Source organism: Euprymna scolopes, chromosome 34 (genome assembly GCF_053919585.1).
Source record: "Euprymna scolopes isolate OS-2025 chromosome 34, ASM5391958v1, whole genome shotgun sequence".
Lineage (NCBI taxonomy): Eukaryota > Metazoa > Mollusca > Cephalopoda > Sepiida > Sepiolidae > Euprymna > Euprymna scolopes.
The window spans coordinates 69,668,923-69,689,586 of record NC_136515.1 but is presented as its reverse complement, the minus strand read 5'-3'; the positions used below and the strand labels follow the sequence as shown (position 1 = coordinate 69,689,586).

General features: G+C 35.3%; 64 non-coding genes across 64 annotated transcripts; all 64 read left to right on the top strand.

Annotated features, from left to right (window-relative positions):
- The first annotated feature begins 90 nt into the window (after positions 1-90).
- Trnar-ccu (transfer RNA arginine (anticodon CCU)) lies at positions 91-163 on the top strand. The gene has a single exon. It is a non-coding gene; the product is annotated as a tRNA-Arg (tRNA).
- Positions 164-347: 184 nt separating this feature from the next.
- Positions 348-420, top strand: Trnar-ccu (transfer RNA arginine (anticodon CCU)). The gene has a single exon. It is a non-coding gene; the product is annotated as a tRNA-Arg (tRNA).
- A 184-nt stretch (positions 421-604) lies between these two features.
- Positions 605-677, top strand: Trnar-ccu (transfer RNA arginine (anticodon CCU)). The gene has a single exon. It is a non-coding gene; the product is annotated as a tRNA-Arg (tRNA).
- Positions 678-861: 184 nt separating this feature from the next.
- Trnar-ccu (transfer RNA arginine (anticodon CCU)) lies at positions 862-934 on the top strand. The gene has a single exon. It is a non-coding gene; the product is annotated as a tRNA-Arg (tRNA).
- Positions 935-1,118: 184 nt separating this feature from the next.
- On the top strand, positions 1,119-1,191 carry Trnar-ccu (transfer RNA arginine (anticodon CCU)). The gene has a single exon. It is a non-coding gene; the product is annotated as a tRNA-Arg (tRNA).
- Positions 1,192-1,375: 184 nt separating this feature from the next.
- Trnar-ccu (transfer RNA arginine (anticodon CCU)) lies at positions 1,376-1,448 on the top strand. The gene has a single exon. It is a non-coding gene; the product is annotated as a tRNA-Arg (tRNA).
- Positions 1,449-1,632: 184 nt separating this feature from the next.
- On the top strand, positions 1,633-1,705 carry Trnar-ccu (transfer RNA arginine (anticodon CCU)). Its single transcript has one exon. It is a non-coding gene; the product is annotated as a tRNA-Arg (tRNA).
- A 184-nt stretch (positions 1,706-1,889) lies between these two features.
- On the top strand, positions 1,890-1,962 carry Trnar-ccu (transfer RNA arginine (anticodon CCU)). Its single transcript has one exon. It is a non-coding gene; the product is annotated as a tRNA-Arg (tRNA).
- Positions 1,963-2,146: 184 nt separating this feature from the next.
- On the top strand, positions 2,147-2,219 carry Trnar-ccu (transfer RNA arginine (anticodon CCU)). The gene has a single exon. It is a non-coding gene; the product is annotated as a tRNA-Arg (tRNA).
- A 184-nt stretch (positions 2,220-2,403) lies between these two features.
- On the top strand, positions 2,404-2,476 carry Trnar-ccu (transfer RNA arginine (anticodon CCU)). The gene has a single exon. It is a non-coding gene; the product is annotated as a tRNA-Arg (tRNA).
- Positions 2,477-2,660: 184 nt separating this feature from the next.
- Positions 2,661-2,733, top strand: Trnar-ccu (transfer RNA arginine (anticodon CCU)). The gene has a single exon. It is a non-coding gene; the product is annotated as a tRNA-Arg (tRNA).
- A 184-nt stretch (positions 2,734-2,917) lies between these two features.
- Trnar-ccu (transfer RNA arginine (anticodon CCU)) lies at positions 2,918-2,990 on the top strand. The gene has a single exon. It is a non-coding gene; the product is annotated as a tRNA-Arg (tRNA).
- Positions 2,991-3,176: 186 nt separating this feature from the next.
- Trnar-ccu (transfer RNA arginine (anticodon CCU)) lies at positions 3,177-3,249 on the top strand. Its single transcript has one exon. It is a non-coding gene; the product is annotated as a tRNA-Arg (tRNA).
- A 184-nt stretch (positions 3,250-3,433) lies between these two features.
- Trnar-ccu (transfer RNA arginine (anticodon CCU)) lies at positions 3,434-3,506 on the top strand. Its single transcript has one exon. It is a non-coding gene; the product is annotated as a tRNA-Arg (tRNA).
- Positions 3,507-3,690: 184 nt separating this feature from the next.
- Positions 3,691-3,763, top strand: Trnar-ccu (transfer RNA arginine (anticodon CCU)). Its single transcript has one exon. It is a non-coding gene; the product is annotated as a tRNA-Arg (tRNA).
- A 184-nt stretch (positions 3,764-3,947) lies between these two features.
- On the top strand, positions 3,948-4,020 carry Trnar-ccu (transfer RNA arginine (anticodon CCU)). Its single transcript has one exon. It is a non-coding gene; the product is annotated as a tRNA-Arg (tRNA).
- Positions 4,021-4,204: 184 nt separating this feature from the next.
- Positions 4,205-4,276, top strand: Trnar-ccu (transfer RNA arginine (anticodon CCU)). The gene has a single exon. It is a non-coding gene; the product is annotated as a tRNA-Arg (tRNA).
- Positions 4,277-4,460: 184 nt separating this feature from the next.
- Positions 4,461-4,533, top strand: Trnar-ccu (transfer RNA arginine (anticodon CCU)). Its single transcript has one exon. It is a non-coding gene; the product is annotated as a tRNA-Arg (tRNA).
- Positions 4,534-4,717: 184 nt separating this feature from the next.
- Trnar-ccu (transfer RNA arginine (anticodon CCU)) lies at positions 4,718-4,790 on the top strand. Its single transcript has one exon. It is a non-coding gene; the product is annotated as a tRNA-Arg (tRNA).
- A 184-nt stretch (positions 4,791-4,974) lies between these two features.
- On the top strand, positions 4,975-5,047 carry Trnar-ccu (transfer RNA arginine (anticodon CCU)). The gene has a single exon. It is a non-coding gene; the product is annotated as a tRNA-Arg (tRNA).
- A 184-nt stretch (positions 5,048-5,231) lies between these two features.
- On the top strand, positions 5,232-5,304 carry Trnar-ccu (transfer RNA arginine (anticodon CCU)). The gene has a single exon. It is a non-coding gene; the product is annotated as a tRNA-Arg (tRNA).
- A 184-nt stretch (positions 5,305-5,488) lies between these two features.
- Trnar-ccu (transfer RNA arginine (anticodon CCU)) lies at positions 5,489-5,561 on the top strand. Its single transcript has one exon. It is a non-coding gene; the product is annotated as a tRNA-Arg (tRNA).
- Positions 5,562-6,002: 441 nt separating this feature from the next.
- Positions 6,003-6,075, top strand: Trnar-ccu (transfer RNA arginine (anticodon CCU)). The gene has a single exon. It is a non-coding gene; the product is annotated as a tRNA-Arg (tRNA).
- Positions 6,076-6,258: 183 nt separating this feature from the next.
- Positions 6,259-6,331, top strand: Trnar-ccu (transfer RNA arginine (anticodon CCU)). The gene has a single exon. It is a non-coding gene; the product is annotated as a tRNA-Arg (tRNA).
- Positions 6,332-6,515: 184 nt separating this feature from the next.
- Positions 6,516-6,588, top strand: Trnar-ccu (transfer RNA arginine (anticodon CCU)). Its single transcript has one exon. It is a non-coding gene; the product is annotated as a tRNA-Arg (tRNA).
- Positions 6,589-6,772: 184 nt separating this feature from the next.
- Positions 6,773-6,845, top strand: Trnar-ccu (transfer RNA arginine (anticodon CCU)). The gene has a single exon. It is a non-coding gene; the product is annotated as a tRNA-Arg (tRNA).
- A 184-nt stretch (positions 6,846-7,029) lies between these two features.
- On the top strand, positions 7,030-7,102 carry Trnar-ccu (transfer RNA arginine (anticodon CCU)). Its single transcript has one exon. It is a non-coding gene; the product is annotated as a tRNA-Arg (tRNA).
- A 184-nt stretch (positions 7,103-7,286) lies between these two features.
- Trnar-ccu (transfer RNA arginine (anticodon CCU)) lies at positions 7,287-7,359 on the top strand. Its single transcript has one exon. It is a non-coding gene; the product is annotated as a tRNA-Arg (tRNA).
- A 441-nt stretch (positions 7,360-7,800) lies between these two features.
- On the top strand, positions 7,801-7,873 carry Trnar-ccu (transfer RNA arginine (anticodon CCU)). The gene has a single exon. It is a non-coding gene; the product is annotated as a tRNA-Arg (tRNA).
- Positions 7,874-8,057: 184 nt separating this feature from the next.
- Positions 8,058-8,129, top strand: Trnar-ccu (transfer RNA arginine (anticodon CCU)). The gene has a single exon. It is a non-coding gene; the product is annotated as a tRNA-Arg (tRNA).
- Positions 8,130-8,313: 184 nt separating this feature from the next.
- On the top strand, positions 8,314-8,386 carry Trnar-ccu (transfer RNA arginine (anticodon CCU)). Its single transcript has one exon. It is a non-coding gene; the product is annotated as a tRNA-Arg (tRNA).
- Positions 8,387-8,570: 184 nt separating this feature from the next.
- On the top strand, positions 8,571-8,643 carry Trnar-ccu (transfer RNA arginine (anticodon CCU)). The gene has a single exon. It is a non-coding gene; the product is annotated as a tRNA-Arg (tRNA).
- A 184-nt stretch (positions 8,644-8,827) lies between these two features.
- Positions 8,828-8,900, top strand: Trnar-ccu (transfer RNA arginine (anticodon CCU)). The gene has a single exon. It is a non-coding gene; the product is annotated as a tRNA-Arg (tRNA).
- Positions 8,901-9,084: 184 nt separating this feature from the next.
- On the top strand, positions 9,085-9,157 carry Trnar-ccu (transfer RNA arginine (anticodon CCU)). Its single transcript has one exon. It is a non-coding gene; the product is annotated as a tRNA-Arg (tRNA).
- Positions 9,158-9,341: 184 nt separating this feature from the next.
- Trnar-ccu (transfer RNA arginine (anticodon CCU)) lies at positions 9,342-9,414 on the top strand. The gene has a single exon. It is a non-coding gene; the product is annotated as a tRNA-Arg (tRNA).
- Positions 9,415-9,598: 184 nt separating this feature from the next.
- On the top strand, positions 9,599-9,671 carry Trnar-ccu (transfer RNA arginine (anticodon CCU)). Its single transcript has one exon. It is a non-coding gene; the product is annotated as a tRNA-Arg (tRNA).
- A 184-nt stretch (positions 9,672-9,855) lies between these two features.
- Trnar-ccu (transfer RNA arginine (anticodon CCU)) lies at positions 9,856-9,928 on the top strand. The gene has a single exon. It is a non-coding gene; the product is annotated as a tRNA-Arg (tRNA).
- A 441-nt stretch (positions 9,929-10,369) lies between these two features.
- Trnar-ccu (transfer RNA arginine (anticodon CCU)) lies at positions 10,370-10,442 on the top strand. The gene has a single exon. It is a non-coding gene; the product is annotated as a tRNA-Arg (tRNA).
- Positions 10,443-10,626: 184 nt separating this feature from the next.
- On the top strand, positions 10,627-10,699 carry Trnar-ccu (transfer RNA arginine (anticodon CCU)). The gene has a single exon. It is a non-coding gene; the product is annotated as a tRNA-Arg (tRNA).
- Positions 10,700-10,884: 185 nt separating this feature from the next.
- On the top strand, positions 10,885-10,957 carry Trnar-ccu (transfer RNA arginine (anticodon CCU)). The gene has a single exon. It is a non-coding gene; the product is annotated as a tRNA-Arg (tRNA).
- A 184-nt stretch (positions 10,958-11,141) lies between these two features.
- Positions 11,142-11,214, top strand: Trnar-ccu (transfer RNA arginine (anticodon CCU)). Its single transcript has one exon. It is a non-coding gene; the product is annotated as a tRNA-Arg (tRNA).
- Positions 11,215-11,398: 184 nt separating this feature from the next.
- Trnar-ccu (transfer RNA arginine (anticodon CCU)) lies at positions 11,399-11,471 on the top strand. The gene has a single exon. It is a non-coding gene; the product is annotated as a tRNA-Arg (tRNA).
- A 185-nt stretch (positions 11,472-11,656) lies between these two features.
- Positions 11,657-11,729, top strand: Trnar-ccu (transfer RNA arginine (anticodon CCU)). The gene has a single exon. It is a non-coding gene; the product is annotated as a tRNA-Arg (tRNA).
- A 185-nt stretch (positions 11,730-11,914) lies between these two features.
- Trnar-ccu (transfer RNA arginine (anticodon CCU)) lies at positions 11,915-11,987 on the top strand. The gene has a single exon. It is a non-coding gene; the product is annotated as a tRNA-Arg (tRNA).
- Positions 11,988-12,171: 184 nt separating this feature from the next.
- On the top strand, positions 12,172-12,244 carry Trnar-ccu (transfer RNA arginine (anticodon CCU)). Its single transcript has one exon. It is a non-coding gene; the product is annotated as a tRNA-Arg (tRNA).
- Positions 12,245-12,428: 184 nt separating this feature from the next.
- On the top strand, positions 12,429-12,501 carry Trnar-ccu (transfer RNA arginine (anticodon CCU)). Its single transcript has one exon. It is a non-coding gene; the product is annotated as a tRNA-Arg (tRNA).
- Positions 12,502-12,685: 184 nt separating this feature from the next.
- On the top strand, positions 12,686-12,758 carry Trnar-ccu (transfer RNA arginine (anticodon CCU)). Its single transcript has one exon. It is a non-coding gene; the product is annotated as a tRNA-Arg (tRNA).
- A 441-nt stretch (positions 12,759-13,199) lies between these two features.
- Positions 13,200-13,272, top strand: Trnar-ccu (transfer RNA arginine (anticodon CCU)). Its single transcript has one exon. It is a non-coding gene; the product is annotated as a tRNA-Arg (tRNA).
- Positions 13,273-13,713: 441 nt separating this feature from the next.
- Positions 13,714-13,786, top strand: Trnar-ccu (transfer RNA arginine (anticodon CCU)). Its single transcript has one exon. It is a non-coding gene; the product is annotated as a tRNA-Arg (tRNA).
- Positions 13,787-13,970: 184 nt separating this feature from the next.
- On the top strand, positions 13,971-14,043 carry Trnar-ccu (transfer RNA arginine (anticodon CCU)). Its single transcript has one exon. It is a non-coding gene; the product is annotated as a tRNA-Arg (tRNA).
- A 185-nt stretch (positions 14,044-14,228) lies between these two features.
- On the top strand, positions 14,229-14,301 carry Trnar-ccu (transfer RNA arginine (anticodon CCU)). The gene has a single exon. It is a non-coding gene; the product is annotated as a tRNA-Arg (tRNA).
- A 184-nt stretch (positions 14,302-14,485) lies between these two features.
- Positions 14,486-14,558, top strand: Trnar-ccu (transfer RNA arginine (anticodon CCU)). Its single transcript has one exon. It is a non-coding gene; the product is annotated as a tRNA-Arg (tRNA).
- Positions 14,559-14,742: 184 nt separating this feature from the next.
- Trnar-ccu (transfer RNA arginine (anticodon CCU)) lies at positions 14,743-14,815 on the top strand. The gene has a single exon. It is a non-coding gene; the product is annotated as a tRNA-Arg (tRNA).
- Positions 14,816-15,000: 185 nt separating this feature from the next.
- On the top strand, positions 15,001-15,073 carry Trnar-ccu (transfer RNA arginine (anticodon CCU)). Its single transcript has one exon. It is a non-coding gene; the product is annotated as a tRNA-Arg (tRNA).
- Positions 15,074-15,258: 185 nt separating this feature from the next.
- On the top strand, positions 15,259-15,331 carry Trnar-ccu (transfer RNA arginine (anticodon CCU)). Its single transcript has one exon. It is a non-coding gene; the product is annotated as a tRNA-Arg (tRNA).
- A 184-nt stretch (positions 15,332-15,515) lies between these two features.
- Positions 15,516-15,588, top strand: Trnar-ccu (transfer RNA arginine (anticodon CCU)). Its single transcript has one exon. It is a non-coding gene; the product is annotated as a tRNA-Arg (tRNA).
- A 184-nt stretch (positions 15,589-15,772) lies between these two features.
- Positions 15,773-15,845, top strand: Trnar-ccu (transfer RNA arginine (anticodon CCU)). Its single transcript has one exon. It is a non-coding gene; the product is annotated as a tRNA-Arg (tRNA).
- A 184-nt stretch (positions 15,846-16,029) lies between these two features.
- Positions 16,030-16,102, top strand: Trnar-ccu (transfer RNA arginine (anticodon CCU)). The gene has a single exon. It is a non-coding gene; the product is annotated as a tRNA-Arg (tRNA).
- Positions 16,103-16,286: 184 nt separating this feature from the next.
- On the top strand, positions 16,287-16,359 carry Trnar-ccu (transfer RNA arginine (anticodon CCU)). Its single transcript has one exon. It is a non-coding gene; the product is annotated as a tRNA-Arg (tRNA).
- A 184-nt stretch (positions 16,360-16,543) lies between these two features.
- On the top strand, positions 16,544-16,616 carry Trnar-ccu (transfer RNA arginine (anticodon CCU)). The gene has a single exon. It is a non-coding gene; the product is annotated as a tRNA-Arg (tRNA).
- A 183-nt stretch (positions 16,617-16,799) lies between these two features.
- Trnar-ccu (transfer RNA arginine (anticodon CCU)) lies at positions 16,800-16,872 on the top strand. Its single transcript has one exon. It is a non-coding gene; the product is annotated as a tRNA-Arg (tRNA).
- A 184-nt stretch (positions 16,873-17,056) lies between these two features.
- Trnar-ccu (transfer RNA arginine (anticodon CCU)) lies at positions 17,057-17,129 on the top strand. Its single transcript has one exon. It is a non-coding gene; the product is annotated as a tRNA-Arg (tRNA).
- A 441-nt stretch (positions 17,130-17,570) lies between these two features.
- Positions 17,571-17,643, top strand: Trnar-ccu (transfer RNA arginine (anticodon CCU)). Its single transcript has one exon. It is a non-coding gene; the product is annotated as a tRNA-Arg (tRNA).
- Positions 17,644-17,827: 184 nt separating this feature from the next.
- On the top strand, positions 17,828-17,900 carry Trnar-ccu (transfer RNA arginine (anticodon CCU)). The gene has a single exon. It is a non-coding gene; the product is annotated as a tRNA-Arg (tRNA).
- Positions 17,901-20,664: the final 2,764 nt, after the last annotated feature.

Here is a 20,664-nt window from a genome sequence, read left to right as displayed (position 1 = left end):
AATAAACTATGTAATTAACATCAACACTTTTAATGAATGGTAAATCATGTAAAGATTGGTAAACTTTTCCAATTCGTTGCATTAAAAGTAGCCTCCGTGACCCAATGGATAAGGCACCGGCCTCCTAAGCCGGGGATTGCGGGTTCGAGTCCCGTCGGAGGTGACAAAATTTTTAAAACAATGTAAAACTATTGAGTCTTGAAAAACTTGTCAAAATCGTATGAGTAAAAATCTCAGCCAAATAATAAATCATTAAAAATAAACTATGTAATTAACATCAACACTTTTAATGAATGGTAAATCATGTAAAGATTGGTAAACTTTTCCAATTCGTTGCATTAAAAGTAGCCTCCGTGACCCAATGGATAAGGCACCGGCCTCCTAAGCCGGGGATTGCGGGTTCGAGTCCCGTCGGAGGTGACAAAATTTTTTAAAAATTCTACAACTATTGAGTCTAGAAAAACTTGTCAAAATTGTATGAGTAAAAATCTCAGCCAAATAATAAATCATTAAAATAAAACAATGTAATTAACATCAGCACTTTTAATGAATGGTAAATCATGTAAAGATTGGTAAACTTTTCCAATTCGTTGCATTAAAAGTAGCCTCCGTGGCCCAATGGATAAGGCACCGGCCTCCTAAGCCGGGGATTGCGGGTTCGAGTCCCGTCGGAGGTGACAAAATTTTTTAAAAATTCTACAACTATTGAGTCTAGAAAAACTTGTCAAAATTGTATGAGTAAAAATCTCAGCCAAATAATAAATCATTAAAAAAAAACAACGTAATTAACATCAGCACTTTTAATGAATGGTAAATCATGTAAAGATTGGTAAACTTTTCCAATTCGTTGCATTAAAAGTAGCCTCCGTGGCCCAATGGATAAGGCACCGGCCTCCTAAGCCGGGGATTGCGGGTTCGAGTCCCGTCGGAGGTGACAAAATTTTTTAAAAATTCTACAACTATTGAGTCTAGAAAAACTTGTCAAAATCGTATGAGTAAAAATCTCAGCCAAATAATAAATCATTAAAAATAAACTATGTAATTAACATCAGCACTTTTAATGAATGGTAAATCATGTAAAGATTGGTAAACTTTTCCAATTCGTTCCATTAAAAGTAGCCTCCGTGTCCCAATGGATAAGGCACCGGCCTCCTAAGCCGGGGATTGCGGGTTCGAGTCCCGTCGGAGGTGACAAAATTTTTAAAAAATTCTACAACTATTGAGTCTAGAAAAACTTGTCAAAATAGTATGACTAAAAATCTCAGCCAAATAATAAATCATTAAAAAAAAACAATGTAATTAACATCAGCACTTTTAATGAATGGTAAATCATGTAAAGATTGGTAAACTTTTCCAATTCGTTGCATTAAAAGTAGCCTCCGTGGCCCAATGGATAAGGCACCGGCCTCCTAAGCCGGGGATTGCGGGTTCGAGTCCCGTCGGATGTGACAAAATTTTTTAAAAATTCTACAACTATTGAGTCTAGAAAAACTTGTCAAAATCGTATGAGTAAAAATCTCAGCCAAATAATAAATCATTAAAAATAAACTATGTAATTAACATCAGCACTTTTAATGAATGGTAAATCATGTAAAGATTGGTAAACTTTTCCAATTCGTTGCATTAAAAGTAGCCTCCGTGGCCCAATGGATAAGGCACCGGCCTCCTAAGCCGGGGATTGCGGGTTCGAGTCCCGTCGGAGGTGACAAATTTTTTTAAAAATTCTACAACTATTGAGTCTAGAAAAACTTGTCAAAATCGTATGAGTAAAAATCTCAGCCAAATAATAAATCATTAAAAATAAACTATGTAATTAACATCAGCACTTTTAATGAATGGTAAATCATGTAAAGATTGGTAAACTTTTCCAATTCGTTGCATTAAAAGTTGCCTCCGTGGCCCAATGGATAAGGCACCGGCCTCCTAAGCCGGGGATTGTGGGTTCGAGTCCCGTCGGAGGTGACAAAATTTTTTAAAAATTCTACAACTATTGAGTCTAGAAAAACTTGTCAAAATCGTCTGAGTAAAAATCTCAGCCAAAAAATAAATCATTAAAAATAAACTATGTAATTAACATCAGCACTTTTAATGAATGGTAAATCATGTAAACATTGGTAAACTTTTCCAATTCGTTGCATTAAAAGTAGCCTCCGTGGCCCAATGGATAAGGCACCGGCCTCCTAAGCCGGGGATTGCGGGTTCGAGTCCCGTCGGAGGTGACAAATTTTGTTAAAAATTCTACAACTATTGAGTCTAGAAAAACTTGTCAAAATCGTATGAGTAAAAATCCCAGCCAAATAATAAATCATTAAAAATAAACTATGTAATTAACATCAGCACTTTTAATGAATGGTAAATCATGTAAAGATTGGTAAACTTTTCCAATTCGTTGCATTAAAAGTAGCCTCCGTGGCCCAATGGATAAGGCACCGGCCTCCTAAGCCGGGGATTGCGGGTTCGAGTCCCGTCGGAGGTGACAAAATTTTTTAAAAATTCTACAACTATTGAGTCTAGAAAAACTTGTCAAAATCGTATGAGTAAAAATCTCAGCCAAATAATAAATCATTAAAAATAAACTATGTAATTAACATCAGCACTTTTAATGAATGGTAAATCATGTAAAGATTGGTAAACTTTTCCAATTCGTTCCATTAAAAGTAGCCTCCGTGTCCCAATGGATAAGGCACCGGCCTCCTAAGCCGGGGATTGCGGGTTCGAGTCCCGTCGGAGGTGACAAAATTTTTAAAAAATTCTACAACTATTGAGTCTAGAAAAACTTGTCAAAATAGTATGACTAAAAATCTCAGCCAAATAATAAATCATTAAAAAAAAACAATGTAATTAACATCAGCACTTTTAATGAATGGTAAATCATGTAAAGATTGGTAAACTTTTCCAATTCGTTGCATTAAAAGTAGCCTCCGTGGCCCAATGGATAAGGCACCGGCCTCCTAAGCCGGGGATTGCGGGTTCGAGTCCCGTCGGATGTGACAAATTTTTTTTAAAATTCTACAACTATTGAGTCTAGAAAAACTTGTCAAAATCGTATGAGTAAAAATCTCAGCCAAATAATAAATCATTAAAAAAAAAAACAATGTAATTAACATCAGCACTTTTAATGAATGGTAAATCATGTAAAGATTGGTAAACTTTTCCAATTCGTTGCATTAAAAGTAGCCTCCGTGGCCCAATGGATAAGGCACCGGCCTCCTAAGCCGGGGATTGCGGGTTCGAGTCCCGTCGGAGGTGACAAATTTTTTTTAAAATTCTACAACTATTGAGTCTAGAAAAACTTGTCAAAATCGTATGAGTAAAAATCTCAGCCAAATAATAAATCATTAAAAATAAACTATGTAATTAACATCAGCACTTTTAATGAATGGTAAATCATGTAAAGATTGGTAAACTTTTCCAATTCGTTGCATTAAAAGTTGCCTCCGTGGCCCAATGGATAAGGCACCGGCCTCCTAAGCCGGGGATTGCGGGTTCGAGTCCCGTCGGAGGTTACAAATTTTGTTAAAAATTCTACAACTATATAGTCTAGAAAAACTTGTCAAAATCGTATGAGTAAAAATCTCAGCCAAATAATAAATCATTAAAAATAAACTATGTAATTAACATCAGCACTTTTAATGAATGGTAAATCATGTAAAGATTGGTAAACTTTTCATATTCGTTGCATTAAAAGTTGCCTCCGTGGCCCAATGGATAAGGCACCGGCCTCCTAAGCCGGGGATTGCGGGTTCGAGTCCCGTCGGAGGTGACAAAATTTTTAAAAAATTCTACAACTATTGAGTCTAGAAAAACTTGTCAAAATCGTCTGAGTAAAAATCTCAGGCAAAAAATAAATCATTAAAAATAAACTATGTAATTAACATCAGCACTTTTAATGAATGGTAAATCATGTAAACATTGGTAAACTTTTCCAATTCGTTGCATTAAAAGTAGCCTCCGTGGCCCAATGGATAAGGCACCGGCCTCCTAAGCCGGGGATTGCGGGTTCGAGTCCCGTCGGAGGTGACAAATTTTGTTAAAAATTCTAAAACTATTGAGTCTAGAAAAACTTGTCAAAATCGTATGAGTAAAAATCCCAGCCAAATAATAAATCATTAAAAATAAACTATGTAATTAACATCAGCACTTGTAATGAATGGTAAATCATGTAAAGATTGGTAAACTTTTCCAATTCGTTGCATTAAAAGTAGCCTCCGTGGCCCAATGGATAAGCACCGGCCTCCTAAGCCGGGGATTGCGGGTTCGAGTCCCGTCGGAGGTTACAAATTTTGTTAAAAATTTTACAACTATATAGTCTAGAAAAACTTGTCAAAATCGTATGAGTAAAAATATCAGCCAAATAATAAATCATTAAAAATAAACTATGTAATTAACATCAGCACATTTAATGAATGGTAAATCATGTAAAGATTGGTAAACTTTTCATATTCGTTGCATTAAATGTTGCCTCCGTGGCCCAATGGATAAGGCACCGGCCTCCTAAGCCGGGGATTGCGGGTTCGAGTCCCGTCGGAGGTGACAAAATTTTTAAAAAATTCTACAACTATTGAGTCTAGAAAAACTTGTCAAAATCGTCTGAGTAAAAATCTCAGCCAAAAAATAAATCATTAAAAATAAACTATGTAATTAACATCAGCACTTTTAATGAATGGTAAATCATGTAAACATTGGTAAACTTTTCCAATTCGTTGCATTAAAAGTAGCCTCCGTGGCCCAATGGATAAGGCACCGGCCTCCTAAGCCGGGGATTGCGGGTTCGAGTCCCGTCGGAGGTTACAAATTTTGTTAAAAATTCTACAACTATTGAGTCTAGAAAAACTTGTCAAAATCGTATGAGTAAAAATATCAGCCAAATAATAAATCATTAAAAATAAACTATGTAATTAACATCAGCACTTTTAATGAATGGTAAATCATGTAAAGATTGGTAAACTTTTCCAATTCGTTGCATTAAAAGTAGCCTCCGTGGCCCAATGGATAAGGCACCGGCCTCCTAAGCCGGGGATTGCGGGTTCGAGTCCCGTCGGAGGTGACAAAATTTTTTAAAAATTCTACAACTATTGAGTCTAGAAAAACTTGTCAAAATTGTATGAGTAAAAATCTCAGCCAAATAATAAATCATTAAAAATAAACTATGTAATTAACATCAGCACTTTTAATGAATGGTAAATCATGTAAAGATTGGTAAACTTTTCCAATTCGTTGCATTAAAAGTAGCCTCCGTGGCCCAATGGATAAGGCACCGGCCTCCTAAGCCGGGGATTGCGGGTTCGAGTCCCGTCGGAGGTGACAAATTTTTTTAAAAATTCTACAACTATATAGTCTAGAAAAACTTGTCAAAATCGTATGAGTAAAAATCTCAGCCAAATAATAAATCATTAAAAATAAACTATGTAATTAACATCAGCACTTTTAATGAATGGTAAATCATGTAAAGATTGGTAAACTTTTCCAATTCGTTGCATTAAAAGTAGCCTCCGTGGCCCAATGGATAAGGCACCGGCCTCCTAAGCCGGGGATTGCGGGTTCGAGTCCCGTCGGAGGTTACAAATTTTGTTAAAAATTCTACAACTATATAGTCTAGAAAAACTTGTCAAAATCGTCTGAGTAAAAATCTCAGCCAAAAAATAAATCATTAAAAATAAACTATGTAATTAACATCAGCACTTTTAATGAATGGTAAATCATGTAAAGATTGGTAAACTTTTCCAATTCGTTGCATTAAAAGTAGCCTCCGTCGCCCAATGGATAAAGCACCGGCCTCCTAAGCCGGGGATTGCGGGTTCGAGTCCCGTCGGAGGTGACAAAATTTTTAAAAAATTCTACAACTATTGAGTCTAGAAAAACTTGTCAAAATTGTATGAGTAAAAATCTCAGCCAAATAATAAATCATTAAAAAAAAACAATGTAATTAACATCAGCACTTTTAATGAATGGTAAATCATGTAAAGATTGGTAAACTTTTCCAATTCGTTGCATTAAAAGTAGCCTCCGTGGCCCAATGGATAAGGCACCGGCCTCCTAAGCCGGGGATTGCGGGTTCGAGTCCCGTCGGAGGTGACAAAATTTTTAAAAAATTCTACAACTATTGAGTCTAGAAAAACTTGTCAAAATTGTATGAGTAAAAATCTCAGCCAAATAATAAATCATTAAAAAAAACAATGTAATTAACATCAGCACTTTTAATGAATGGTAAATCATGTAAAGATTGGTAAACTTTTCCAATTCGTTGCATTAAAAGTAGCCTCCGTGGCCCAATGGATAAGGCACCGGCCTCCTAAGCCGGGGATTGCGGGTTCGAGTCCCGTCGGAGGTGACAAAATTTTTTAAAAATTCTACAACTATTGAGTCTAGAAAAACTTGTCAAAATTGTATGAGTAAAAATCTCAGCCAAATAATAAATCATTAAAAAAAAACAATGTAATTAACATCAGCACTTTTAATGAATGGTAAATCATGTAAAGATTGGTAAACTTTTCCAATTCGTTGCATTAAAAGTAGCCTCCGTGGCCCAATGGATAAGGCACCGGCCTCCTAAGCCGGGGATTGCGGGGTCGAGTCCCGTCGGAGGTGAGAAAATTTTTAAAAAATTCTACAACTATTGAGTCTAGAAAAACTTGTCAAAATTGTATGAGTAAAAATCTCAGCCAAATAATAAATCATTAAAAATAAACTATGTAATTAACATCAGCACTTTTAATGAATGGTAAATCATGTAAAGATTGGTAAACTTTTCCAATTCGTTGCATTAAAAGTAGCCTCCGTGGCCCAATGGATAAGGGACCGGCCTCCTAAGCCGGGGATTGCGGGTTCGAGTCCCGTCGGAGGTGAGAAAATCTTTTAAAAATTCTACAACTATTGAGTCTAGAAAAACTTGTCAAAATTGTATGAGTAAAAATCTCAGCCAAATAATAAATCATTAAAAAAAAACAATGTAATTAACATCAGCACTTTTAATGAATGGTAAATCATGTAAAGATTGGTAAACTTTTCCAATTCGTTGCATTAAAAGTAGCCTCCGTGGCCCAATGGATAAGGCACCGGCCTCCTAAGCCGGGGATTGCGGGTTCGAGTCCCGTCGGAGGTGACAAAATTTTTAAAAAATTCTACAACTATTGAGTCTAGAAAAACTTGTCAAAATCGTATGAGTAAAAATCTCAGCCAAATAATAAATCATTAAAAATAAACTATGTAATTAACATCAGCACTTTTAATGAATGGTAAATCATGTAAAGATTGGTAAACTTTTCCAATTCGTTGCATTAAAAGTAGCCTCCGTGGCCCAATGGATAAGGCACCGGCCTCCTAAGCCGGGGATTGCGGGTTCGAGTTCCGTCGGAGGTGAGAAAATTTTTTAAAAATTCTACAACTATTGAGTCTAGAAAAACTTGTCAAAATTGTATGAGTAAAAATCTCAGCCAAATAATAAATCATTAAAAAAAAACAATGTAATTAACATCAGCACTTTTAATGAATGGTAAATCATGTAAAGATTGGTAAACTTTTCCAATTCGTTGCATTAAAAGTAGCCTCCGTCGCCCAATGGATAAAGCACCGGCCTCCTAAGCCGGGGATTGCGGGTTCGAGTCCCGTCGGAGGTGACAAAATTTTTAAAAAATTCTACAACTATTGAGTCTAGAAAAACTTGTCAAAATTGTATGAGTAAAAATCTCAGCCAAATAATAAATCATTAAAAAAAAACAATGTAATTAACATCAGCACTTTTAATGAATGGTAAATCATGTAAAGATTGGTAAACTTTTCCAATTCGTTGCATTAAAAGTAGCCTCCGTGGCCCAATGGATAAAGCACCGGCCTCCTAAGCCGGGGATTGCGGGTTCGAGTCCCGTCGGAGGTGACAAAATTTTTAAAAAATTCTACAACTATTGAGTCTAGAAAAACTTGTCAAAATCGTATGAGTAAAAATCTCAGCCAAATAATAAATCATTAAAAATAAACTATGTAATTAACATCAGCACTTGTAATGAATGGTAAATCATGTAAAGATTGGTAAACTTTTCCAATTCGTTGCATTAAAAGTAGCCTCCGTGGCCCAATGGATAAGCACCGGCCTCCTAAGCCGGGGATTGCGGGTTCGAGTCCCGTCGGAGGTTACAAATTTCGTTAAAAATTTTACAACTATATAGTCTAGAAAAACTTGTCAAAATCGTATGAGTAAAAATATCAGCCAAATAATAAATCATTAAAAATAAACTATGTAATTAACATCAGCACTTTTAATGAATGGTAAATCATGTAAAGATTGGTAAACTTTTCATATTCGTTGCATTAAATGTTGCCTCCGTGGCCCAATGGATAAGGCACCGGCCTCCTAAGCCGGGGATTGCGGGTTCGAGTCCCGTCGGAGGTGACAAAATTTTTAAAAAATTCTACAACTATTGAGTCTAGAAAAACTTGTCAAAATCGTCTGAGTAAAAATCTCAGCCAAAAAATAAATCATTAAAAATAAACTATGTAATTAACATCAGCACTTTTAATGAATGGTAAATCATGTAAACATTGGTAAACTTTTCCAATTCGTTGCATTAAAAGTAGCCTCCGTGGCCCAATGGATAAGGCACCGGCCTCCTAAGCCGGGGATTGCGGGTTCGAGTCCCGTCGGAGGTTACAAATTTTGTTAAAAATTCTACAACTATTGAGTCTAGAAAAACTTGTCAAAATCGTATGAGTAAAAATATCAGCCAAATAATAAATCATTAAAAATAAACTATGTAATTAACATCAGCACTTTTAATGAATGGTAAATCATGTAAAGATTGGTAAACTTTTCCAATTCGTTGCATTAAAAGTAGCCTCCGTGGCCCAATGGATAAGGCACCGGCCTCCTAAGCCGGGGATTGCGGGTTCGAGTCCCGTCGGAGGTGACAAAATTTTTTAAAAATTCTACAACTATTGAGTCTAGAAAAACTTGTCAAAATTGTATGAGTAAAAATCTCAGCCAAATAATAAATCATTAAAAATAAACTATGTAATTAACATCAGCACTTTTAATGAATGGTAAATCATGTAAAGATTGGTAAACTTTTCCAATTCGTTGCATTAAAAGTAGCCTCCGTGGCCCAATGGATAAGGCACCGGCCTCCTAAGCCGGGGATTGCGGGTTCGAGTCCCGTCGGAGGTGACAAATTTTTTTAAAAATTCTACAACTATATAGTCTAGAAAAACTTGTCAAAATCGTATGAGTAAAAATCTCAGCCAAATAATAAATCATTAAAAATAAACTATGTAATTAACATCAGCACTTTTAATGAATGGTAAATCATGTAAAGATTGGTAAACTTTTCCAATTCGTTGCATTAAAAGTAGCCTCCGTGGCCCAATGGATAAGGCACCGGCCTCCTAAGCCGGGGATTGCGGGTTCGAGTCCCGTCGGAGGTTACAAATTTTGTTAAAAATTCTACAACTATATAGTCTAGAAAAACTTGTCAAAATCGTCTGAGTAAAAATCTCAGCCAAAAAATAAATCATTAAAAATAAACTATGTAATTAACATCAGCACTTTTAATGAATGGTAAATCATGTAAAGATTGGTAAACTTTTCCAATTCGTTGCATTAAAAGTAGCCTCCGTGGCCCAATGGATAAGGCACCGGCCTCCTAAGCCGGGGATTGCGGGTTCGAGTCCCGTCGGAGGTGACAAAATTTTTAAAAAATTCTACAACTATTGAGTCTAGAAAAACTTGTCAAAATCGTGTGAGTAAATATCTCAGCCAAATAATAAATCATTAAAAATAAACTATGTAATTAACATCAGCACTTTTAATGAATGGTAAATCATGTAAAGATTGGTAAACTTTTCCAATTCGTTGCATTAAAAGTAGCCTCCGTGGCCCAATGGATAAGGCACCGGCCTCCTAAGCCGGGGATTGCGGGTTCGAGTCCCGTCGGAGGTGACAAAATTTTTTAAAAATTCTACAACTATTGAGTCTAGAAAAACTTGTCAAAATTGTATGACTAAAAATCTCAGCCAAATAATAAATCATTAAAAAAAAACAATGTAATTAACATCAGCACTTTTAATGAATGGTAAATCATGTAAAGATTGGTAAACTTTTCCAATTCGTTGCATTAAAAGTATCCTCCGTGGCCCAATAGATAAGGCACCGGCCTCCTAAGCCGGGGATTGCGGGTGCGAGTCCCGTCGGAGGTGACAAAATTTTTAAAAAATTCTACAACTATTGAGTCTAGAAAAACTTGTCAAAATTGTATGAGTAAAAATCTCAGCCAAATAATAAATCATTAAAAAAAAACAATGTAATTAACATCAGCACTTTTAATGAATGGTAAATCATGTAAAGATTGGTAAACTTTTCCAATTCGTTGCATTAAAAGTAGCCTCCGTGGCCCAATGGATAAGGCACCGGCCTCCTAAGCCGGGGATTGCGGGTTCGAGTCCCGTCGGATGTGACAAATTTTTTTAAAAATTCTACAACTATATAGTCTAGAAAAACTTGTCAAAATCGTATGAGTAAAAATCTCAGCCAAATAATAAATCATTAAAAATAAACTATGTAATTAACATCAGCACTTTTAATGAATGGTAAATCATGTAAAGATTGGTAAACTTTTCCAATTCGTTGCATTAAAAGTAGCCTCCGTGGCCCAATGGATAAGGCACCGGCCTCCTAAGCCGGTGATTGCGGGTTCGAGTCCCGTCGGAGGTGACAAAATTTTTTAAAAATTCTACAACTATTGAGTCTAGAAAAACTTGTCAAAATTGTATGAGTAAAAATCTCAGCCAAATAATAAATCATTAAAAAAAAAACAATGTAATTAAAATCAGCACTTTTAATGAATGGTAAATCATGTAAAGATTGGTAAACATTTCCAATTCGTTGCATTAAAAGTAGCCTCCGTGGCCCAATGGATAAGGCACCGGCCTCCTAAGCCGGGGATTGCGGGTTCGAGTCCCGTCGGAGGTGACAAAATTTTTTAAAAATTCTACAACTATTGAGTCTAGAAAAACTTGTCAAAATTGTATGAGTAAAAATCTCAGCCAAATAATAAATCATTAAAAAAAAACAATGTAATTAACATCAGCACTTTTAATGAATGGTAAATCATGTAAAGATTGGTAAACTTTTCCAATTCGTTGCTTTAAAAGTAGCCTCCGTGGCCCAATGGATAAGGCACCGGCCTCCTAAGCCGGGGATTGCGGGTTCGAGTCCCGTCGGAGGTGACAAAATTTTTTAAAAATTCTACAACTATTGAGTCTAGAAAAACTTGTCAAAATTGTATGAGTAAAAATCTCAGCCAAATAATAAATCATTAAAAAAAAACAATGTAATTAACATCAGCACTTTTAATGAATGGTAAATCATGTAAAGATTGGTAAACTTTTCCAATTCGTTGCATCAAAAGTAGCCTCCGTGGCCCAATGGATAAGGCACCGGCCTCCTAAGCCGGGGATTGCGGGTTCGAGTCCCGTCGGAGGTGACAAATTTTTTTAAAAATTCTACAACTATTGAGTCCAGAAAAACTTGTCAAAATCGTATGAGTAAAAATCTCAGCCAAATAATAAATCATTAAAAAATAAACTATGTAATTAACATCAGCACTTTTAATGAATGGTAAATCATGTAAAGATTGGTAAACTTTTCCAATTCGTTGCATTATAAGTAGCCTCCGTGGCCCAATGGATAAGGCACCGGCCTCCTAAGCCGGTGATTGCGGGTTCGAGCCCCGTCGGAGGTGACAAAATTTTTTAAAAATTCTACAACTATTGAGTCTAGAAAAACTTGTCAAAATTGTATGAGTAAAAATCTCAGCCAAATAATAAATCATTAAAAAAAAAACAATGTAATTAACATCAGCACTTTTAATGAATGGTAAATCATGTAAAGATTGGTAAACTTTTCCAATTCGTTGCATTAAAAGTAGCCTCCGTCGCCCAATGGATAAGGCACCGGCCTCCTAAGCCGGGGATTGCGGGTTCGAGTCCCGTCGGAGGTGACAAAATTTTTTAAAAATTCTACAACTATTGAGTCTAGAAAAACTTGTCAAAATTGTATGAGTAAAAATCTCAGCCAAATAATAAATCATTAAAAAAAAACAATGTAATTAACATCAGCACTTTTAATGAATGGTAAATCATGTAAAGATTGGTAAACTTTTCCAATTCGTTGCATTACAAGTAGCCTCCGTGGCCCAATGGATAAGGCACCGGCCTCCTAAGCCGGGGATTGCGGGTTCGAGTCCCGTCGGAGGTGACAAAATTTTTTAAAAATTCTACAACTATTGAGTCTAGAAAAACTTGTCAAAATTGTATGAGTAAAAATCTCAGCCAAATAATAAATCATTAAAAAAAAACAATGTAATTAACATCAGCACTTTTAATGAATGGTAAATCATGTAAAGATTGGTAAACTTTTCCAATTCGTTGCATTATAAGTAGCCTCCGTGGCCCAATGGATAAGGCACCGGCCTCCTAAGCCGGGGATTGCGGGTTCGAGTCCCGTCGGAGGTGACAAAATTTTTAAAAAATTCTACAACTATTGAGTCTAGAAAAACTTGTCAAAATTGTATGAGTAAAAATCTCAGCCAAATAATAAATCATTAAAAAAAAACAATGTAATTAACATCAGCACTTTTAATGAATGGTAAATCATGTAAAGATTGGTAAACTTTTCCAATTCGTTGCATTAAAAGTAGCCTCCGTGGCCCAATGGATAAGGCACCGGCCTCCTAAGCCGGGGATTGCGGGTTCGAGTCCCGTCGGAGGTGACAAAATTTTTAAAAAATTCTACAACTATTGAGTCTAGAAAAACTTGTCAAAATTGTATGAGTAAAAATCTCAGCCAAATAATAAATCATTAAAAAAAAACAATGTAATTAACATCAGCACTTTTAATGAATGGTAAATCATGTAAAGATTGGTAAACTTTTCCAATTCGTTGCATTAAAAGTAGCCTCCGTTGCCCAATGGATAAAGCACCGGCCTCCTAAGCCGGGGATTGCGGGTTCGAGTCCCGTCGGAGGTGACAAAATTTTTAAAAAATTCTACAACTATTGAGTCTAGTAAAACTTGTCAAAATCGTGTGAGTAAATATCTCAGCCAAATAATAAATCATTAAAAATAAACTATGTAATTAACATCAGCACTTTTAATGAATGGTAAATCATGTAAAGATTGGTAAACTTTTCCAATTCGTTGCATTAAAAGTAGCCTCCGTGGCCCAATGGATAAGGCACCGGCCTCCTAAGCCGGGGATTGCGGGTTCGAGTCCCGTCGGAGGTGACAAATTTTTTTAAAAATTCTACAACTATTGAGTCTAGAAAAACTTGTCAAAATTGTATGACTAAAAATCTCAGCCAAATAATAAATCATTAAAAAAAAACAATGTAATTAACATCAGCACTTTTAATGAATGGTAAATCATGTAAAGATTGGTAAACTTTTCCAATTCGTTGCATTAAAAGTATCCTCCGTGGCCCAATAGATAAGGCACCGGCCTCCTAAGCCGGGGATTGCGGGTTCGAGTCCCGTCGGAGGTGACAAAATTTTTAAAAAATTCTACAACTATTGAGTCTAGAAAAACTTGTCAAAATTGTATGAGTAAAAATCTCAGCCAAATAATAAATCATTAAAAAAAAACAATGTAATTAACATCAGCACTTTTAATGAATGGTAAATCATGTAAAGATTGGTAAACTTTTCCAATTCGTTGCATTAAAAGTAGCCTCCGTGGCCCAATGGATAAGGCACCGGCCTCCTAAGCCGGGGATTGCGGGTTCGAGTCCCGTCGGAGGTGACAAATTTTTTTAAAAATTCTACAACTATATAGTCTAGAAAAACTTGTCAAAATCGTATGAGTAAAAATCTCAGCCAAATAATAAATCATTAAAAATAAACTATGTAATTAACATCAGCACTTTTAATGAATGGTAAATCATGTAAAGATTGGTAAACTTTTCCAATTCGTTGCATTAAAAGTAGCCTCCGTGGCCCAATGGATAAGGCACCGGCCTCCTAAGCCGGTGATTGCGGGTTCGAGTCCCGTCGGAGGTGACAAAATTTTTTAAAAATTCTACAACTATTGAGTCTAGAAAAACTTGTCAAAATTGTATGAGTAAAAATCTCAGCCAAATAATAAATCATTAAAAAAAAAACAATGTAATTAACATCAGCACTTTTAATGAATGGTAAATCATGTAAAGATTGGTAAACTTTTCCAATTCGTTGCATTAAAAGTAGCCTCCGTCGCCCAATGGATAAGGCACCGGCCTCCTAAGCCGGGGATTGCGGGTTCGAGTCCCGTCGGAGGTGACAAAATTTTTTAAAAATTCTACAACTATTGAGTCTAGAAAAACTTGTCAAAATTGTATGAGTAAAAATCTCAGCCAAATAATAAATCATTAAAAAAAAACAATGTAATTAACATCAGCACTTTTAATGAATGGTAAATCATGTAAAGATTGGTAAACTTTTCCAATTCGTTGCTTTAAAAGTAGCCTCCGTGGCCCAATGGATAAGGCACCGGCCTCCTAAGCCGGGGATTGCGGGTTCGAGTCCCGTCGGAGGTGACAAAATTTTTAAAAAATTCTACAACTATTGAGTCTAGAAAAACTTGTCAAAATTGTATGAGTAAAAATCTCAGCCAAATAATAAATCATTAAAAAAAAACAATGTAATTAACATCAGCACTTTTAATGAATGGTAAATCATGTAAAGATTGGTAAACTTTTCCAATTCGTTGCATCAAAAGTAGCCTCCGTGGCCCAATGGATAAGGCACCGGCCTCCTAAGCCGGGGATTGCGGGTTCGAGTCCCGTCGGAGGTGACAAATTTTTTTAAAAATTCTACAACTATTGAGTCCAGAAAAACTTGTCAAAATCGTATGAGTAAAAATCTCAGCCAAATAATAAATCATTAAAAAATAAACTATGTAATTAACATCAGCACTTTTAATGAATGGTAAATCATGTAAAGATTGGTAAACTTTTCCAATTCGTTGCATTAACAGTAGCCTCCGTGGCCCAATGGATAAGGCACCGGCCTCCTAAGCCGGTGATTTCGGGTTCGAGTCCCGTCGGAGGTGACAAAATTTTTTAAAAATTCTACAACTATTGAGTCTAGAAAAACTTGTCAAAATTGTATGAGTAAAAATCTCAGCCAAATAATAAATCATTAAAAAAAAAACAATGTAATTAACATCAGCACTTTTAATGAATGGTAAATCATTTAAAGATTGGTAAACTTTTCCAATTCGTTGCATTAAAAGTAGCCTCCGTCGCCCAATGGATAAGGCACCGGCCTCCTAAGCCGGGGATTGCGGGTTCGAGTCCCGTCGGAGGTGACAAAATTTTTAAAAAATTCTACAACTATTGAGTCTAGAAAAACTTGTCAAAATTGTATGAGTAAAAATCTCAGCCAAATAATAAATCATTAAAAAAAAACTATGTAATTAACATCAGCACTTTTAATGAATGGTAAATCATGTAAAGATTGGTAAACTTTTCCAATTCGTTGCATTAAAAGTAGCCTCCGTGGCCCAATGGATAAGGAACCGGCCTCCTAAGCCGGGGATTGCGGGTTCGAGTCCCGTCGGAGGTGACAAAATTTTTAAAAAATTCTACAACTATTGAGTCTAGAAAAACTTGTCAAAATTGTATGAGTAAAAATCTCAGCCAAATAATAAATCATTAAAAAAAAACAATGTAATTAACATCAGCACTTTTAATGAATGGTAAATCATGTAAAGATTGGTAAACTTTTCCAATTCGTTGCATTACAAGTAGCCTCCGTGGCCCAATGGATAAGGCACCGGCCTCCTAAGCCGGGGATTGCGGGTTCGAGTCCCGTCGGAGGTGACAAAATTTTTTAAAAATTCTACAACTATTGAGTCTAGAAAAACTTGTCAAAATTGTATGAGTAAAAATCTCAGCCAAATAATAAATCATTAAAAAAAAACAATGTAGTTAACATCAGCACTTTTAATGAATGGTAAATCATGTAAAGATTGGTACACTTTTCCAATTCGTTGCATTATAAGTAGCCTCCGTGGCCCAATGGATAAGACACCGGCCTCCTAAGCCGGGGATTGCGGGTTCGAGTCCCGTCGGAGGTGACAAAATTTTTAAAAAATTCTACAACTATTGAGTCTAGAAAAACTTGTCAAAATTGTATGAGTAAAAATCTCAGCCAAATAATAAATCATTAAAAAAAAACAATGTAATTAACATCAGCACTTTTAATGAATGGTAAATCATGTAAAGATTGGTAAACTTTTCCAATTCGTTGCATTAAAAGTAGCCTCCGTGGCCCAATGGATAAGGCACCGGCCTCCTAAGCCGGGGATTGCGGGTTCGAGTCCCGTCGGAGGTGACAAAATTTTTAAAAAATTCTACAACTATTGAGTCTAGAAAAACTTGTCAAAATTGTATGAGTAAAAATCTCAGCCAAATAATAAATCATTAAAAAAAAACAATGTAATTAACATCAGCACTTTTAATGAATGGTAAATCATGTAAAGATTGGTAAACTTTTCCAATTCATTGCATTAAAAGTAGCCTCCGTGGCCCAATGGATAAGGCACCGGCCTCCTAAGCCGGGGATTGCGGGTTCGAGTCCCGTCGGAGGTGACAAATTTTTAAAAAATTCTACAACTATTGAGTCTAGAAAAACTTGTCAAAATTGTATGAGTAAAAATCTCAGCCAAATAAGAAATCATTAAAAAAAAACAATGTAATTAACATCAGCACTTTTAATGAATGGAAAATCATGTAAAGATTGGTAAACTTTTCCAATTCGTTGCATTACAAGTAGCCTCCGTGGCCCAATGGATAAGGCACCGGCCTCCTAAGCCGGGGATTGCGGGTTCGAGTCCCGTCGGAGGTGACAAAATTTTTTTAAAATTCTACAACTATTGAGTCTAGAAAAACTTGTCAAAATTGTATGACTAAAAATCTCAGCCAAATAATAAATCATTAAAAAAAAACAATGTAATTAACATCAGCACTTTTAATGAATGGTAAATCATGTAAAGATTGGTAAACTTTTCCAATTCGTTGCATTAAAAGTAGCCTCCGTGGCCCAATGGATAAGGCACCGGCCTCCTAAGCCGGGGATTGCGAGTTCGAGTCCCGTCGGAGGTGACAAAATTTTTAAAAAATTCTACAACTATTGAGTCTAGAAAAACTTGTCAAAATTGTATGAGTAAAAATCTCAGCCAAATAATAAATCATTAAAAAAAAACAATGTAATTAACATCAGCACTTTTAATGAATGGTAAATCATGTAAAGATTGGTAAACTTTTCCAATTCGTTGCATTAAAAGTAGCCTCTGTGGCCCAATGGATAAGGCACCGTCCTCCTAAGCCGGGGATTGCGGGTTCGAGTCCCGTCGGAGGTGACAAAATTTTTAAAAAATTCTACAACTATTGAGTCTAGAAAAACTTGTCAAAGTCGTATGAGTAAAAATCTCAGCCAAATAATAAATCATTAAAAATAAACAATGTAATTAACATCAGCACTTTTAATGAATGGTAAATCATGTAAAGATTGGTAAACTTTTCCAATTCGTTGCATTAAAAGTAGCCTCCGTGGCCCAATGGATAAGGCACCGGCCTCCTAAGCCGGGGATTGCGGGTTCGAGTCCCGTCGGAGGTGACAAAATTTTTAAAAAATTCTACAACTATTGAGTCCAGAAAAACTTGTCAAAATCGTATGAGTAAAAATCTCAGCCAAATAATAATTCATTAAAAATAAACTATGTAATTAACATCAGCACTTTTAATGAATGGTAAATCATGTAAAGATTTGTAAACTTTTCCAATTCGTTGCATTAAAAGTAGTCTCCGTGGCCCAATGGATAAGGCACCGGCCTCCTAAGCCGGGGATTGCGGGTTCGAGTCCCGTCGGAGGTGACAAAATGTTTAAAAAATTCTACAACTATTGAGTCCAGAAAAACTTGTCAAAGTCGTATGAGTAAAAATCTCAGCCAAATCATTCAACCACGGTAGTGGTTGAATATATGCTTGAGTCCGAAATTGAATGAATCGAGACACATTCAAACCCTTACTACTAATATTGTTCGCAACCAAATTTGAAACAGGTTATAAAGTTTGATAGAACACCTCATTAGGTACATTTTGAAAAAAAAAATTCGAAAATTGGTTCAGTTGAAAAAAAAGTTACACCAAAACATGTGGGTTCAGAAACAGGAGAGTAAGTACATAAGTGACTAACGCTTTTTTTACTTTGCATAACTTTTTTTGTATATAAATATTTGTTACTGCAATTTTGCCAATATGACATGTTGGCATAACGGTTAGCGTACCGGGGGTTGGTGGAAAGATTTTAGGTGCAATCCCGTGTATCGTTTTTTTTTTTTTTTATATAATTAAAAAACCGAACTTTTTATTAATAACTAATTTTTTTTTAACTCTCCTTATGATTTTATAGCAAAAAATGGTGAATTTATCGATTAAAAATATTAGTGAATTCTATGATATACATATTCTTTGAATGAACTCAAATTTTTCGTTATCACATTTGATGAAAAATGTAGTCCCATTTTGGCAATGCGTCTGACCAATGATGCTTTTGAACCCGCGTCCAGCACTGCGATGTCATCAGCAGCAGCCTGGGCATAAATATTCCTATTTTTAAACTCCTTTAAAAGAGGATTCAGCATACAGTTCCATAGTAAAGGTGATAAAATCCCACTTTGGGGGTTTCATTTAACTACTTCCCTTTTAACAGTTGCCCTCAGTAGTTCTACTTGAAATGTTCTGTGCCTCACCATATACTCAATCCATCGGATGAGTACTGGTGGCACATTGAGTTCTCGTAGCAACTTGAACATACTACTGAAGGGTATGTTGTCAAAAGCTCCAAAAATATCTAAAAAGACACCGAGTGCCATCTTCTTTTTTGTTAGTTCACGCTCTATACAGATCACGAATTGATGAACCGCAGTCTCGGTAGAGATTCTGGCTCGGAACTACTGTGATTGAATGATAAATATTGCATAAGTGTGTGTTTGAGAGCTAATGTTTTTTTTTTTTGACAATCGTTAATAAATATTATAAATTTATATATTAATACAATAGCAATGCCTGGAAAAATCATGGAGTATATGGAAAAATGCGCGCATGAAAATTAATATTCTTAAGATTTTATTAAACCTGGAAAAGTAAAGGACAAGAAATTCAACCTGGAAAAGTAAAGAACAAGATATTCTAGTAAAGTAAAAAATAAGAATTTTTTAGACTTATAATATTGCAGCTAAAAATAAAATTTGAATATTGATAAATATTTTATTGATTATTTGCATATGTTGTTGAGTTAGAAAGAATTAAATGATCCTAATTATGATATAATAAAACTATTAATTTTTATGTAAATTATAAAATTATTTATTCCATCTACTAACTAACTAACTAACTAACTAATGAATTAATTTTATTCAAACAATTTTCAGTACATAAATATATGCAAATAATAGGGGGAAAATAAGTTCAATCCAGCGACTGACACCCTTTCTAACTCAACAATAAACAACAACATATGCAAATAATAAATAAAATATTTATCAATATTCAAATTTTATTTTTAGCTGAAATATTTTAAGTCTAAAAAATTCTTATTTTTTACTTTACTAGAATATCTTGTTCTTTACTTTTCCAGGTTGAATTTCTTGTCCTTTATTTTTCCAGGTTTAATAAAATCTTAAAAATATTAATTTTCATGCGCGCATTTTTCCATATAATAATAAATCATTAAAAAAAAACAATGTAATTAACATTAACACTTTTAATGAATGGTAAATCATGTAGAAATTTGTAAAGTGTTCCAATGCGTTGCATGACAAGTAGCCTCCGTGGCCCAATGGATAAGACACCGGCCTCCTAAGCCGGGGATTACGAGTTCGAGTCCCGTCAGAGGTGACAAAATTTTTTAAAACTTCTACAACTTTTGAGTCTAGAAAAACTTAGGAGGCCGGTGCCTTATCCATTGGGCCACGGAGGCTACTTTTAATGCAACGAATTGGAAAAGTTTACCAATCTTTGCATGATTTACCATTCATTAAAAGTGCTGATGTTAATTACATTGTTTATTTTTAATGATTTATTATTTGGCTGAGATTTTTACTCATACGATTTTGACAAGTTTTTCTAGACTCAATAGTTGTAGAATTTTTTAAAAATTTTGTCACCTCCGACGGGACTCGAACCCGCAATCCCGCCTTATGAGGCCGGTGCCTTATCCATTGGGCCACGGAGGCTACTTTTAATGCAGTGAATTCGAAAAGTTTACCAATCTTTACATGATTTACCATTCATTAAAAGTGTTGATGTTAATTACATTCTTTTTTTATAATGATTTATTATTTGGCTGAGATTTTTACTCATACAATTTTGACAAGTTTTTCTATACTCAATAATTTGAGAATTTTTAAAAATTTTGTCACCTCCGGCGTGTGAAAATAGCAGAAGCCGAAAAAAATGGCTAGCAAAGTTATTAGCAGCAGCGTTTAAATACGTATACAAATTAGCAAGTGTGCGCGGCTTAGCGTCAGAATAAAAGGAAAAAAGAGACACCCCCAATTTTTACTCCTCTATCAGAAAACGCGCTGTGATATACAAATATATGTACATGATGTTGCCAAGCTCATCAAAAACCTTG